This window comes from Lepisma saccharinum, unplaced genomic scaffold, assembly GCF_977018435.1.
Source record: "Lepisma saccharinum unplaced genomic scaffold, izLepSacc3.1 HAP1_SCAFFOLD_626, whole genome shotgun sequence".
NCBI lineage: Eukaryota > Metazoa > Arthropoda > Insecta > Zygentoma > Lepismatidae > Lepisma > Lepisma saccharinum.
The window spans coordinates 106931-122191 of record NW_028143298.1 but is presented as its reverse complement, the minus strand read 5'-3'; the positions used below and the strand labels follow the sequence as shown (position 1 = coordinate 122191).

General features: G+C 37.2%; 1 non-coding gene across 1 annotated transcript; it reads left to right on the top strand.

Moving 5' to 3' along the window:
• Nucleotides 1-1450: 1450 nt before the first annotated feature.
• TRNAK-UUU (transfer RNA lysine (anticodon UUU)) lies at nucleotides 1451-1523 on the top strand. The gene has a single exon. It is a non-coding gene; the product is annotated as a tRNA-Lys (tRNA).
• The last annotated feature ends 13738 nt before the right edge of the window (nucleotides 1524-15261 follow it).

The window sequence follows — 15261 nt, the reverse complement described above, 5'->3', positions numbered from 1 at the left end:
CACCCACTCTTCCTATCGTATGCTCACCCACTTTACATCTAACAAACTCCTCCAAAGTAGCATATAAAGTACCTTTCGGCATACTTATATGCTCTAGATCTAATTTCATCGGATTACCTTTCCTAATTTCATATTGCGTGGTACATTTTTTTAACGACCACACTTCCTTCCCAAAGTTCACCCTCTCCCTCTCCATACAAACACACTTTTGCCTGAAATTGTCTTCCGCAGCATGAATGTAGTACGGACCACTTAATTCCCCGGTCCGTAACAGCTCGCGAATCACAGACTCATCATCGGTCACGAAACTAAAATGATTATACGCAGGTAATCTATTGTGGAGCATGAACGACTCGCACATACGAACTTTTTCATTTTCCACATTCGTTTCGAACCTACATTTATCGCTTGGTCCGTAAAACCATTTCGCCATCGAAAACGGATCGGCATCATCATTTTTACCCATTGTTATTAACATCTCCCCTTTACCACCAATCTCCACGTCCACACAAAAACGCCAATATAACGTGTCGTTCGACATTTTGTTTGACCTAACACAATCAATCGAAACAAACAAACCTTCAATCCAACCTGTAACGATACAAAAAGTTGATATTATTACCATACTCTAACGTACCACTCGAACCAAACACATTCTCCCCCAATACCACATACTTACCTACTCGTCGTTACTGCTAGGACCAGAAATCTGCTGCTACTATGGCTGCAAACAAAATCACACCACACATCGACTCTGCACTCACAATATATACACTTACGCCAAGGACAACTCGAAACATTACCTTCACCCAAACACGTACTGACAACACCACTTACGTATTCACGGAACGCACTCCCATCTAGATGTTATGCTCGCAACCTTGACTACATACCACGCACCGGACAACCTTGCCGCACCTACAGGCATCTCACTCACCTTGACATTATCCCTCCGACGACGACGATTCAAACCACTTTTACTAACCCACATTCCCGAGCGTCGCGCAACGCACTACAAAGCTGTACCGACAAACGCCTCCGGCTCCAGACTCGCCGGCCTTGCGAAACAAACATCTCACTCACCTTGTACGGGTTCCCCCACTCTTAAACAACCACATTCCCGGCTGTATATACTCTAACACTCATTACCTATTCAGTTCACATTTTACTCGCCTTTCCTTCTCCTCAATAACGAAAACACATTCCACATTTATAACTCCGTCTTATTTATTCTGCTCTATCACTCGTTTCAGATATCGCCTGCCAGCAACACGGACCTTACCATGATCTACACGAATCAGCACCGCCAGGGAAACCTATGTAACACCTATTACTCACCAATAAACTATAACATCTACACCTTTGTCTTTTTTCACAACACCTACGTCAACGACACACACACACACACACACACGCACATGTGTTACTCATATCTTCTAGGACCTCTGTCGCCCGGATAGCTCAGGCGGTAGAGCATTAGGCTTTTAACTTAATGGTCCAGGGTTCGAATCCCTGTTCGGGCGAAAGCTTTTTTTTCAAACAACGTCATCGCTTCTTATGCTCATCTACAAACTCCTAACCTTTCGGATACTTACGTAACCTCACGTACGATTGCGTCATACTCGCCTACACCCTCCCCCATCGTCCAAAGTTAAATATCTACCCTCATTTGCATAATTTCAAGGTAAACAACTTTTATAGCATATGATACAACTACTATCCAGGATTTTACTGACATTTTTTCTTTCAAAATCGCGATATTAAAACTCAGTAAAAAATAAGGGTGCAGAATTACATGTTTATTCACTTCAAGGAAAAAGGATTGAGGATCGTTAGAGAGCGCTAATATTTATAAATATTTACAATATGTACACTGAAATTCTGCAAATTTATGAAGAAAATTTGGTAAATAAAAACCGATAAAAGATATAAATGTGTTCAAGTACTGTCATATAAAGTGAATTCTTCAGTCAACCACCATTCGCTTCAAACGTAATTGCAAAATGTTTTCAATTATTCTTCTTACTTTATACATTTCGTGTTTAAATTAACTACAGTTATCTTTGTATGTTCTCTTCTGCTTTCGAAATATTAAAAGAAATACATAATACAATACAAGGGATTTTATATTACTATTACGATTATTACTATCTGCCATTGCTGATATTTTTTTTCAATAAGAACATATAACTAAAATCTGATGATAAACAATTGCGTTGCTCTACTTCTACTTAGATTTTTCAATAAAATCTGCTAACCAACGTGATGTCATATCCCAGCAAGGAGTACCCTAATCGACCAACCTGTATGTATCTACCTTGATTACGTGGAGATCTGGCAACATGGCCCTCGGTTACCATGGAAAACGGTGCTGCCATCTGTTATCGAAAAATTACCTTCAGTACGACCTTAAAGGTGCGGGCATTCATCGAGTGGGTCACTTGTAAATATCTATCTATGTATAAAACTATGTTTTAAATATCGAGGCTTAGCAGCAACTAAAAAATCTCAATTTCAAGTATTCTCGAGTAACAGTCACGTTCTCTGAACGAGTAAGAGTTTCAATTACTATTTTCTTATTGACACTCAAACAGTAACAAAGTTTCAGGCTGCAATTGGTGTGACGAGAATAAAATACATTATGCAGCACCCATTTGGTAAGAAAAAATATTTTAGAGACACTGGGATTCGAACCTAGGATTCCAGCTTACAAAGCTGGCCTTTAACCAACATGGACAAAAGCCACGGTGATGAAACTAATCCATTCGAGTAATTCATCCATAAGATTGCATCTTTTCCTGTCCAGCTCGAAATTTTGATGTCGCTTCTCGCTAATTACATTAATTTAAAAGCAATACACTACATCAATTAGGGTTCATGTGCTGTACACATTGCTGACAAAATACAAGTGAAGCTTTAGCCTGAAATGAAGAGTTTGGGAAAATTGTGCTTTAGTGGAAGGTTAGTGTTTGCAACCCCAAGTGATAACCGTCCTCTAGTTTCCGTCAATATAGCGAATTCTGCTATGTGACTACCAATCTCATTAACTAACGCCACATAAATTACATTATTTTAAACTATTTATTTCAAAATGAAGAGTCATTATTCTGGAATCTACGGAGGAATTCATTCTATTTTTGTTCTCCTTTAAGAAACCAACGTGCACGTGTAAAAAAGTAAACCCCGACAATTTTTATTTTACAAAAAATCCATTTACTGTTAAAGTTAAATCAGAGGACAACCATTGACTTATTTTTAATAGCCTGGATGACTGATGTGGTCGGGGAGGGGGGGGTGTACCTCCTCTCATGTGCCCCCTGCCTATGACATAAACTCTTCCTACTTTAGGATTTCTATTATTTTTCCCGTCACATATTCAGTGCCAACTTTGCGATTCTGTTTGTCAAAATGGAAGGGGAAGGAGTTTATTTATTCTTCAAGCCTTCTCCTGGACTAGGATAACACTATTTCCGAAAGATTTTTTCTTGCATTCATTTTCAGGAAATGCAACAGCATTATTTCTATCTCGCTTATTCTTATTGCGTTTTTCCTTTTCGTTATTTAGTGTTGCTTTTCTTCCATTTTCGGCTACTCGAGACGATGAAGAACACTCAATCTCAGGCCAAATTCGAACCCGGGGCCCTTGCACTCTAACGAATTGTGATAACTACTTCGTCACGAACATAAGAAATGCGTTTCTTTTTAAAATAAATTTCAGGAATATTTCACATTTACATTACTTTGATTGTAAACGTGGAAAATCCAGTTAATTAATATTTACGCTGCAATCTTTCCGTTAGGCCTTTTCTTTGTGTCTGAGAGACCCAAAATTCCCTTCATATGGTTAAATTGATTGATAGTAAGCAACACTGCTGCTTTCCGAACACTTACTTCGGCTGTACTTCCGGCCACGAAGCTGGACCAACTCAATCGAGTGTGCCACTTTTTGTGAACAGAAGTGTACAAAATATTAAAAATAATTTTAATGTCGAACAGATGAATAATGCTATCACTAATTTACGCGAGGAGCTTGAGTCTTACCAAAAGAGCACTCTGACATTAGAAATAATCAAAGAAAAACTAAAAAAGGAAGAAGTTGACAGTATACTATTGCAGAAATTAAAAATAAGTTACAAATTTTAGAAAACACCATTACCAACTTACCTTCCTCGGAAGAATTAAAACTAATCAGTAGAGTGTGGGAAATATTAAACTACAATTGGAGACGTACGAGGATTTCGGACGGGTCCAAGCAACGATTGCAAATAGGTGTGTACGGGATCCCGAAAAGTCAGGACCGGGATCTGTAAAGGAATTTGCAGTCCCGATCCCAACTTCGGGAAATGACTTCCCGACCCTTCGGGGTCCCGAGCAGTAGGAAAATACCGAATGGTCATTTTAAAAAGTTTTAAATTCTCGATGTTTCCTGCATTGCAAGTGTCTGGAACTTATCGGAAATTGTTTCTTTTTATTCCAGAAATGCAAAAACAATCACTGAAGTTGAAAATGACGTGTAGAATTCGAGATTTTCAGAGCTTTGGGAAATTTCGAGCATGTTGGGAAATTCGCGATTAAAATTAACCGATATGCCATCTAGTGGGATTTTCAGGAAGTACTCTAAGTAGAATACGTTGTGTTGAAGTCATTTAAAGCATGGGAAATATGCGAGAGACTAAGGCGTACTGTTCAGGTTTCTTTTGCTCTAAATCGTTTATGGGTCAGAACAAATTAAAAGTTTTCATGTGTTTCCACCCAGTGGAATCAACAAAATGAAATTTGTTAATAAATGAGGGAAAACGTAATTGACAGAAGATTGGTATGGGGGATATAACACTGTAATTCGGCAAGGAAGTTACGAAGAATTCACGAGTCTGCTTACTTTATTTTTCGAGTATAAATATATATTACCATGAAAGTAAAGTTTTATGTTGTACTTTATAAATAAAGCTTTTTTTTTTCAAAAAATCATGAAGCGTCTTACCCAATGCGTCCATGTATTACCGGTACTACGAATGTGTGAAATTGGGAACAGGTGCAAGTCGATTAAGAGAGAAAATGAAAATAGTTTGAGAATGAATTAATGTCAAATATGTCAAATGTAGCCAGAAAAAAAAGGTGGACATGCTAATGTTACTGTTTCATTCAGTACGATGCCCTTTTTCAGTGAGTATAGCCATGTATAGCCTGGTCATGAAATCGTGAATATTATTATTGAACCAGCCTTTCTCTTTCGAAAAAGAACTACAACGATATGTTCGCAATTTTCTCCTGTCCCAGCTTTTTAAGTACAGGTCAATTTCAATTCTTTTATTTTCAAATAATTTCCGAGAACCCCAGTTACAACATGACGTGCAGATGATACAGCACTGCTTTGGACAACCAGTGCGTATACATATTTTCGTCTGAATTTTCCGTGGTATTTGTACCTATCATAATTAAATGCTTCGTTCTCAGTACAGCTTCACGTTTGTTAGAGTACCTGGAATTCACATGGCATTCGCAATATTTAAAAATAATGCGTAATTTAAACGTTTTCTACCATACCAGTCATGACAACACGCTGCTATTTTGTACTACTGTTGAATGTAAACAAAGATTTATCCTACTTAGAGCAGCCATATTGGAAGCAACACTAGCGCTCAGGTGGTAATTTTAATCTCGAATAGCAATTTTTTCCCTTCCCGAATGTCGGGATTTAAAAAATTTCCAGTCCCGACCAAAAAAATTCTGTCCCGCACACCCCAAGTGGAAACAAATCTCACTCATTTTCATCATGTGACCTTGAGACTTTGCAAATATCTTTCCCGTCCAAAGATGATTTAGCACAATTAAGTCCATTAGTGGTGACGTCACAAGCAGACGACGAGCTGGAACTGAGTCTACACAAGGAGAAAACGTGTTTTCTTCCTATTCAAATCAATGCTATTTTCCTTCGGAAGGTGTATACGCTTTAATTATTGCGACAGCAGTTATGAAAAAAGAAATATGATGCGTGTCGTACATTAATGTAAAGATGAGATTTCGGAGAATACGACTTCGGCCACGCTGCCGCAATGGATGATGGGAAACAAGGAACCACAGGCGATTGAACCGACGGCGCCTATTGGCTGAGATTTCTTTTGGAGCATTCGCTTTACTCGATTCCCTACTCCATTTATTCTTTACATTATCATCTGTACGGTATATGTTATATATAGAGGTATTCTCCGAAATCTCATCTTTACATTGATGTACGATGCACATCTGAATTTTGTTTAGTAACTGCTGTCACAATATTTAAAGCTACCCCGTCCGAAGGAAAATAGCATTGAATTGGATAGGAAGAAAAGCACGTGTTTATTTGTCGCATCATCTGCTGTAACGTCACACTACTGGACTCCATTGAAAGCAGCTGTGTCAGCATTATCCGAAGCTAGCGATATAGAAACCGCGCTTTCCAGATTTCACCAGCGTGCAGACTGGTGCACCAAAAATGACGTTAATTTCGGTGAAATACGGAAAGCTTCATGCTGTAGCAAATGAAAGCTAGATTCAGAATGCGCGCGCACATTCACGGTTATTAGGGAAAACCACTGATTGTGACTAAATCACAGAAGATATTTGATAAACATTATATACTTTCAATTAACGACATCTTATTTTGCATGTGCAGTACGAATTTAAGTGGTATTCTTTTGTAATGATATCGAATGTTGCAAATGAATGCTTTCTTACATGTTGCAGAAGAAGATGGACGCATGTTTTGATGCATCGGCATACTCTATTTCACTTTGCGTACAAGTGAAGGAGTAGTAGAATAGGTAGTAGTATTTTAAATGTCGACAGTTTATGTAAGCATCCAGTTTATTCGCCCTCCGTGCAACAAAATCGGCGTGACATTCCGTCCTATTGCCTACAGAACTCATATCATAAATCAGAAGTAGCTTCAGTGCAGACGACGCCATTTTGATTCACCAGCCGCACCTGGGGCCCGTCAAGTATCTGAGCGACGCTCGCTGAGCGAGATTTTCGCTCGTTGAGCAGACAGATCATTTACTTGACGCTGTTTACTCATTGATCAAAATATCAGTGCCTTTGAATAATCTGTGATCAATATGGCTGCGTCGAGTGGACAAGATTTGGGTGTTTGAAAAGCTGTTAATTATGGAAATAGAATAGTTGATGTGATCAAAACTGTCGAAATTTTCATTTTGACACCACTGTACAACTTTCCAAAACTACGGTGTATATTTATTATTTCGAATAAACAACACTTTAATTTTAATACAATTACAAAAACTGGTATATTACACTACTTTTCTGGATTCTCTGGAGTAGCGACGCGCAGAGGGGAAAGTTTGTGGGTGGGGCCAGACTATGTGGGGAGGGTGCGGGATGAAGGCAACGAAGTGCTGCGCGGTGTAACGGCCGTAAAGCAAAACGCTTTCTGCTGCCAATTTCTTCTTTCATTCTTAACAATGGCCAGTGTATTGTTTTACACAAATAACAAATAATATCGCACGCTTATTGTCTTTTAAGAAAACAATGCAATGCAAGAACGCCAGTAGTTGTCCTGTAAAGGGTCCATAACTTATGTGTTTACACATGTAATTTTTTTGCACAACTGCCACACTAAAAACTCCACAGTTCTCCAAGCCAGACATGTTACTGTCTGCGGAGTCTTTGTCACTGTCGCTGCTGCTGCTGGCATCTCCCAACTTTATAATAATCCGCTCATCCATGAGGCCATCCATTGTCCACATCTAATCCTCCACGCCCTTGACATGTGTGAGAAACGACTTACAGTAGCCATCCGTTACTTCGACCACAGCATCATGCAGTAACCGTTCCACAATCAGCAAGCTTGAATTGCCTCCAGGCAATCTTCTCTTTTATATTGGCCCATGCAAGCTCAATTGATTAAGCTCGCAGTGATATGGTGGTAGACGCAGTACAGTGTGGCCCTTTTCTCTGCGACTACGTCGATGCGATATCCGCCGTACTGATCCTCACCAGATCAACGAGGTCCAGCAACTCTGGAATGATCATGTCATCCGTGTAAGGATATCATGTCTTGAAGCCATCCCTGAATTTCGGCTTTTCTAACCCCCCCCCCCCCCTACAGGGAACTCTATGAAGTTTGACGGAGTGGTACGGTGCGTTGTCCATAACGATGAACGCTATGTGGAGAAGCTTTGGCAGAAATGTTTTACAAAACCATTGCTCATACACCTCACCATTCATCTCCTGGTGGTAGTCACCTGTGAAAATGAATAGGATATATATATATATATATATATATATATATATATATATATATATATATATATATATATATATATATATATATATATATATATAGGATATATATATATATATATATATATATATATATATATATATATATATAAAACTGTGATTATATTAGTTCTGCAAAGAACAATAGCATGCCAATTTACAAATAAGGTTTTCATATACTATAAATATTATCATAAAAAGACAGCAAATCTTGATACAAAACATTTTGTCAAATAGGATTGATAGTGAATATTTTATAAATATAATAGTATATAATGTTCCAAAATATAAAACAAGAAAGAAAGTAGTGTATATTAGCCGTTTCTAAGTCGTACTTGGTACGAGCCCTTTTTTCCCCTCTTTTTTTATCAATTAAATATCAGTTTTTGACATATTTTGACAATTTTTTGTCGATGTTTTAGCGTTTAGCGATGTTTTAGTGAAATTTCCCTTTTTTCCCACCTCGTACTTGGTACGAATGCCACGATCTTAGGTGATATAACTTAACCTATCCTTTTTTTCTTACGATTTTTTTTTTACGATCTTCAGTGATATAACTTAACCTTACATTGGACTCCGCGTTTGTTTTAATATTTCAGTCGAGAACATGAACACGATACCTGTGGAAATATTTCTATTGTTTGCTACTAGATGTCACCACCGGCGACTTGGACGCAGTGTTGCCACACTATGAGTGAACAATTTCCCTTCCCAAGGGGCAAAATTTCCCTTTTTGGACCATTATTTTCCCTTTCACCTAAGCATATGACATAATAGAATAATAATTAGTTGTGGTAGTAAACTTAGTAGATTTTTTTTTTTAGTATGTGGCAAATTTTCTTTCACGAATATTTTAAAACTGCTCTGTGACCCTCTCGTTCTTCACGTCGTACGCGAAGGACTTCTCTGCGATCAGGATGACGCTGCACACGGTATCCTCGGGCAACGGACTGTTGAACTCGCAGACGATCTTCATGTTAGTTCGATCGTTCGAACAGATTTCCCCTCAAAAATTTACATCGTAAAAAGCTACGCTCTTGTTTTAGGCACTTGCCTTAGGGGTGAGTTGTTGTAATATTCTCTTCCCCTCTTCTCTTGTGAAAGGCCATGCTGCTGTTTTAGGCACTTGTCTTAGGGTGAGTTGTTGTACTTTATTGCCCGAAATATAGCTCGGTGACCCCCAAACAGATTTTTCCTAAGTCTTACCGTTTCCAAGATAACCCCACTTCCGGTCGCCAATTTGGATTTCCGAGCATAGGTTCTATTCATACTTTTTCTCACGTATAGGTGTACATGATGAATCACCAAACAGATTTTTCCTAAGTCATGAATTGGAGGGTTCTATGACAACCTATATTAATTCTCGTAAGAGAACAGAAAACACAAAAAAACAAAACAATACTGTGGTCACTACAACAAATAGTCTTCTTCAACCCCAATCCAACAACCCAAAAATCATCATCCTAACTAGAACCATGTAACTATCTGCCATCTGTTAGAGGTTTTGTGAACTAAGTGGTGCTTTGTTTGTGTGTAAAAAAAAATGCAATGCTTTTTGCACTTGGTTATCATCACCTAACATGTTATTAATTGTTTTTTTAAAATTAATTACAACTGAAAACTAATAATTAATATTATCTAAAGTTACTAATTAATATTATACAAGTAATTGATATATTTTTTTGTTCTTGTTGCTAGTGTTGGGTAATTATAGTTGCTGCAAAATATAGCTCTCGCGTATGACAGTTTCTGAGTTTTGTTGGGTATATAAGAACAATTATACACGACCTCTCTCGGTTCTCCTCCGTAGCCGTGCGTGTTAAGGCGTTCACTCGTTCTTGTTATTGTTCGTTCTACGTGTGGCCTATAGGTTCGAACCCGGTCGTGGTCGAAAGTTTTTCAGCGTGTCTAGGAGTCTTTAACAGTGTGTATATTTACTTCTCTGTGTTGAGTCTACGGATTCTGAACGGGGTTGTTTAATGTATATGTTGTTCTTGATATATATATATATGGTGTTCATGTATGTATCCAAAGCACATTGGAAACAATATTCGATCATTAGCTGCGTTCAACCACTGCTGCGGTGGAGTGACCACCCCCTGTCCCCGGGGGTCCCCCCCTGTCCCTGGACCCCTGTCCTAGGGGTCCTATTCCTGTCCCTGGGCTCGTGTTCCCGGGATCCTATCCCTGTCTCCGGGCTCGTGTTCCCGGTTAAGTTAGGTTAAGTTGTCTAATGTCTATGTCCGGGCTCGTGTTCCCGGTTAAGTTAGGTTAAGTTGTCTAATGGCTATGTCTATGTGTAATATTTATGTCCATGTCTCTGTCTTTCCAGGTTTTTTTTTGTCCTATGTCTGTTTGTCAAAAATTCGAGATTTTTGCAATTTAACGCTGGACTTAGAAAATTTTCGATTGATGAAAAAAAAATTGGTTCCATGACGACCTATGTTTATTTTGGTATGGGAGGACAGAGGACACCGAGACTCGCCGACACACTAAACCCAACCTCTCTACGCGTACTCTACGTCACCAAAAAAGGTTAAAGGTTCCAAATGACAATAGAGTTTCTCCAATCTAGTAAAGTGGATTGGTTGAAATCTCCAAGGCGTATTTTGCATTTCTTTTTTTCAAATATGAACACTTTAAAACTGAACTGTCTCGGATTTTGAGTTTTGTAATCACCCCGAGAAATTCTATATAAAATAACATACCCGGAAATTATATTCACGTTAAGTTGAATTTTGATTTTTGTAATCACCCCGAGAAATTCTATATAAAATAACATACCTGGAAATTATATTCACGTTAAGTTGAATTTTGATTTTTGTAATCACCCCGAGAAATTCTATATAAAATAACATACCTGGAAATTATATTCACGTTAAGTTGAATTTTGAGTTTTGTAATCACCCCCGAGAAATTCTATATAAATAACATACCTGAAATTCTATTCAGAGTAGATTGAATTCTTGAGTTTTGTATTCACACCCAAGAAATTCTATATAAATAACATACCTGAAATTCTATTCACAGTAGATTGAATTCTTGAGTTTTGTATTCACACCCAAGAAATTCTATATAAATAACATACCTGAAATTCTATTCACAGTAGATTGAATTCTTGAGTTTTGTATTCACACACAAGAAATTCTATATAAATAACATACCTGAAATTCTATTCACAGTAGATTGAATTCTTGAGTTTTGTATTCGCACCCAAGAAATTCTATATAAAATAACATACCTGAAAATTGTATCGCTATGTACTAGACTTTTTGATTTCTGTGATTTTGGAGAAAGTAATGGCATCCACCACCAGTTTCAATCATAAAAATGATAAAACTGAATGTGTTACTTGCGAAAAATTAATATCTAAAACTAATATTAGCAAACACAGGGCAAGATGTAGCGAAACAGGTTCGAGAATTAATCGTTCGTTACCTTCTAAGTCTTGTGCTCGATGCGGAGAGATGATTAGCATTACAAATTTAAGTAAACACCTCAAAATTTGCAAACCATCAACCGGACAAGCATCGAAAAGGAAAATCGATAATTCAGAAACGGAAGCTTCCACTTCCAAGCAAATTAAATTATCCAATGAACCCAAACCAATTAGATCTGCATTCAACGACCAACTCCAGGATTTTTCAATTAAGTCAGAACCAGGTCGTGGCATCCTTAGTTTCTTGGATGAAACGAAAACATCTGTACTAAATATTTTAAAAGATAAACTTGAAAACAACTCTATAAAAGTATACGTTGTTCTGTTTTCTGAATACGAGAAAGTTGATGGCACAACGAGTATTTTTTATCATCGTACAAAAAACCAGACACTTTATTTTGCTGACGTCGAAAATTTGGACAACTTCTATTATAAAGTTACCAATGAGCTGGTTAAGAAAGTAGTGGTATTGATGCTATTATAAACTCAAGAAAGGAAGAGCCCCCCTCAAGCAGGTTTGGCTATACTTAAAACAAGCTCAACATGAGCATATGAGCTTTTTGCTCAAGTGTGGAACCCTGTCTAATCCAAGATTTTTGTAAAAATGCCCTCGGGAATTTTTTGTGAAAGGAAGAGCCCCCTCAGATTGATGTGCCCATACTTACAAAAGTTGCATCAGCCAGATTTTTGTCCATAAACTTGTCAAAAATTGATATTTTTTGGCTATATCTGAAATTAAGCAAAAACCCATACCTACCCACACATATTTACTTCAGGTTTAAGTTCAATTGGATACCAGGTTCAATTGTTTATCTAATATTAAAACAATGCAATATGCAGAGCCCTTCTAGAATTGCTCCGTGACTTTCTTATTTCTTATATTATATGTTTGCATGTTTCAAGTAATTCCCCTCTGTGTTAGTATGTACAATTCCCGAGACGGTAGTATTGATTTTTGTTTTGCATGTTTCTCCTCAGTGCCAGTACTTACAGAAATTCCCGAGTATTGCATCAGCCAGTATTGTGAGAGTGGTTGAGGAGAACAGATGTGTTGTTACAGTGCTTCTCATATTTATAGGCCTGTTTGATTTAATATGAATATTAAATATATATTGAACAATATTTTGCCTGATATTTGTTACATCTAGCTTGTTTGTTGTAATCCACTCACATTTAGGGTCAGGCCTATATCTGTCCCAGCTTGTTATACAAAAATCAATAGCAGTGCTGGGTCATTGCTATTCAAGATATGCATGTTCGTGCAGGTATTTGCGGAAGGTCAGTGTGAATGAATATTTATTCCTTTTTCCACTTGTGGGCTATTGGCTTTACAACCTGTCATAAGATAAGCATAGAGATTAGATTTAAAACCCAGAAAATTTTATATAAATACCAAAGCCAAAAATATTAACACACACATACATATATACACACACAAATCACACTGCTGAACCCAACTTATATTTTTTATTCAGTATAAAGTTTTGAATTGAAACCCAGGAAATTGTATATAATAAACAACAGCAAAAATGCCAAATCAAAAATATTGCAATCAGTGCAATAAAAATATATTTAGCTCTAATTGGGCCAGACACCAAAAGATTTGTAACCCAGACAAATACAGAACTCCCACAAAAATTTGCCCCAAATGCAATAGAAAATACAGCATGCAATACTTCACATATACACATAAAGATACTTGTTCTGTACAGTCATCAATATTGCCCCCACAACCATCCACATCTGGTCTGAAAAGAAAGCATGAAGCACCTCTTAATGCCAGAGCAGCAAAGCAGCCACGCTATGAACCTATCCATAGCAGTTTTAATGCCCAACTTAGGGATTATCGGTTTGTATCAGAGCCAAGATGTGGTATTGAGAATTTTTTGAACAGTATAAATTCTGATCTGCAGGCAATTCTTAATGCACAAAATGGTTCTTATAAGCTGTCCCTCAAATTGTATACACAATATAAGAAGCCAAATGGCACAAAATTTACACAGCCCCACAAAACAGAAACTGTACCGGTATATTCAAATGCAAATTCAGACACAATAATAAGCAGTTTGATGGATCAATTGAATATTAAACACTCTGAATTTGCAGCAAAAGAGTCTGGATGGAGCCTATGCGGCTCTCCACACAAGTTAAATGTTAATATTTCTGAATTAAGCCCATTACAAGGATCTACATATCTGCCATTACCTGCCAATATTAAAAACAGAAGAGCCGTGGTTAATATAGAAAATACCGACCAGAAATGCTTTTTGTGGTGTATATTAGCTGCTTTGTATCCAGTTTCAAGGAATCCTCAGAGAATAAGTTATTACAAACAATATGAACATGATTTTCATGAGGCAATGGAGGGTTTAGAATATCCAATGTCTGTTCAGAATATTGATAAATTTGAAAAAAGGGCCAGGGATATGAATGGCAAACAATTATCTATTAATGTATTTATTTGTTCCACTGGCCGTGGCAATTGCTTGATAGAACCTCTCAGAATCAGTATATTTGATGATGATTCTGCTGTTCCGATTGATTTGCTCTTAATTGAAGGGGATGGCACATATCATTACACTCTGATACATAATCTTGAAGCTTTAGTCAGAACACAACTAGACAAATCTAATAGAATATTCAAGTTGTGCAGAAGATGTTTAACTGTACTTGATGGTCAAAAAATGGTGAAGGGGGTTCGGGAAAAAAATGCAGAAATTGCTAAAAACAAGTTAATTGAGCATCTGAAATATTGTGGCAACCATAAACCTGTTCATATGGTGATGCCCAATCCAAGTGAAAATGCCAAATTCAAAAAATTTGAAGCCTTGTTGGAACACCCAGCATATATTGTCTGTGATTTTGAATCAAACCAAAAACCTCTTGCATTCTGCAATCCAGATCCTGAAGAATCTTCAATTACACCATACCAGCTACATGAACCTTCCAGCTTTTATTATGTGGTTGTACAGGATGGTGTTGTTAGTAAAAAAGATTCATACAAGGGACCAGATGCCATCAAAATATTTGCACATAGAATAGAAAATGAGTGCCGTGACATAGCATCTAATATTTTATTAAAATCAAAACCCATGTTGCCTCTAACAGAGAAACAGATTGAAGATTTCAACAATGCAGAAAAATGCCCGGTATGTGATTCTGAATTTTCAGATACAAATATCAAGGTGAAACACCATTCCCATACAGATGGTAAATTCTTAATGGCCCTGTGTAATAGCTGTAATATTAAGATCAAGAGACCAAGATTTGTCCCCATATTTTGCCATGGAGCATCCAATTATGATTTTCATCATTTGATCAGATATGAGGGGTTTGACAAGCAGAATTTAAATATTTTAGCTGAAAATGATGAGAAATATATTGCTATTAGCAAAATAATTAAAGTTGATGGTGTTCCTATTCACATAAGATTTCTTGATTCTTACAGAATTTTATCAGCTAGCCTGGCTACACTGGCCACTCAATTATCTGATGATCAATTCAAAATTACATGTGCATTGTTTCCAAATCAGGACCTGAAATTA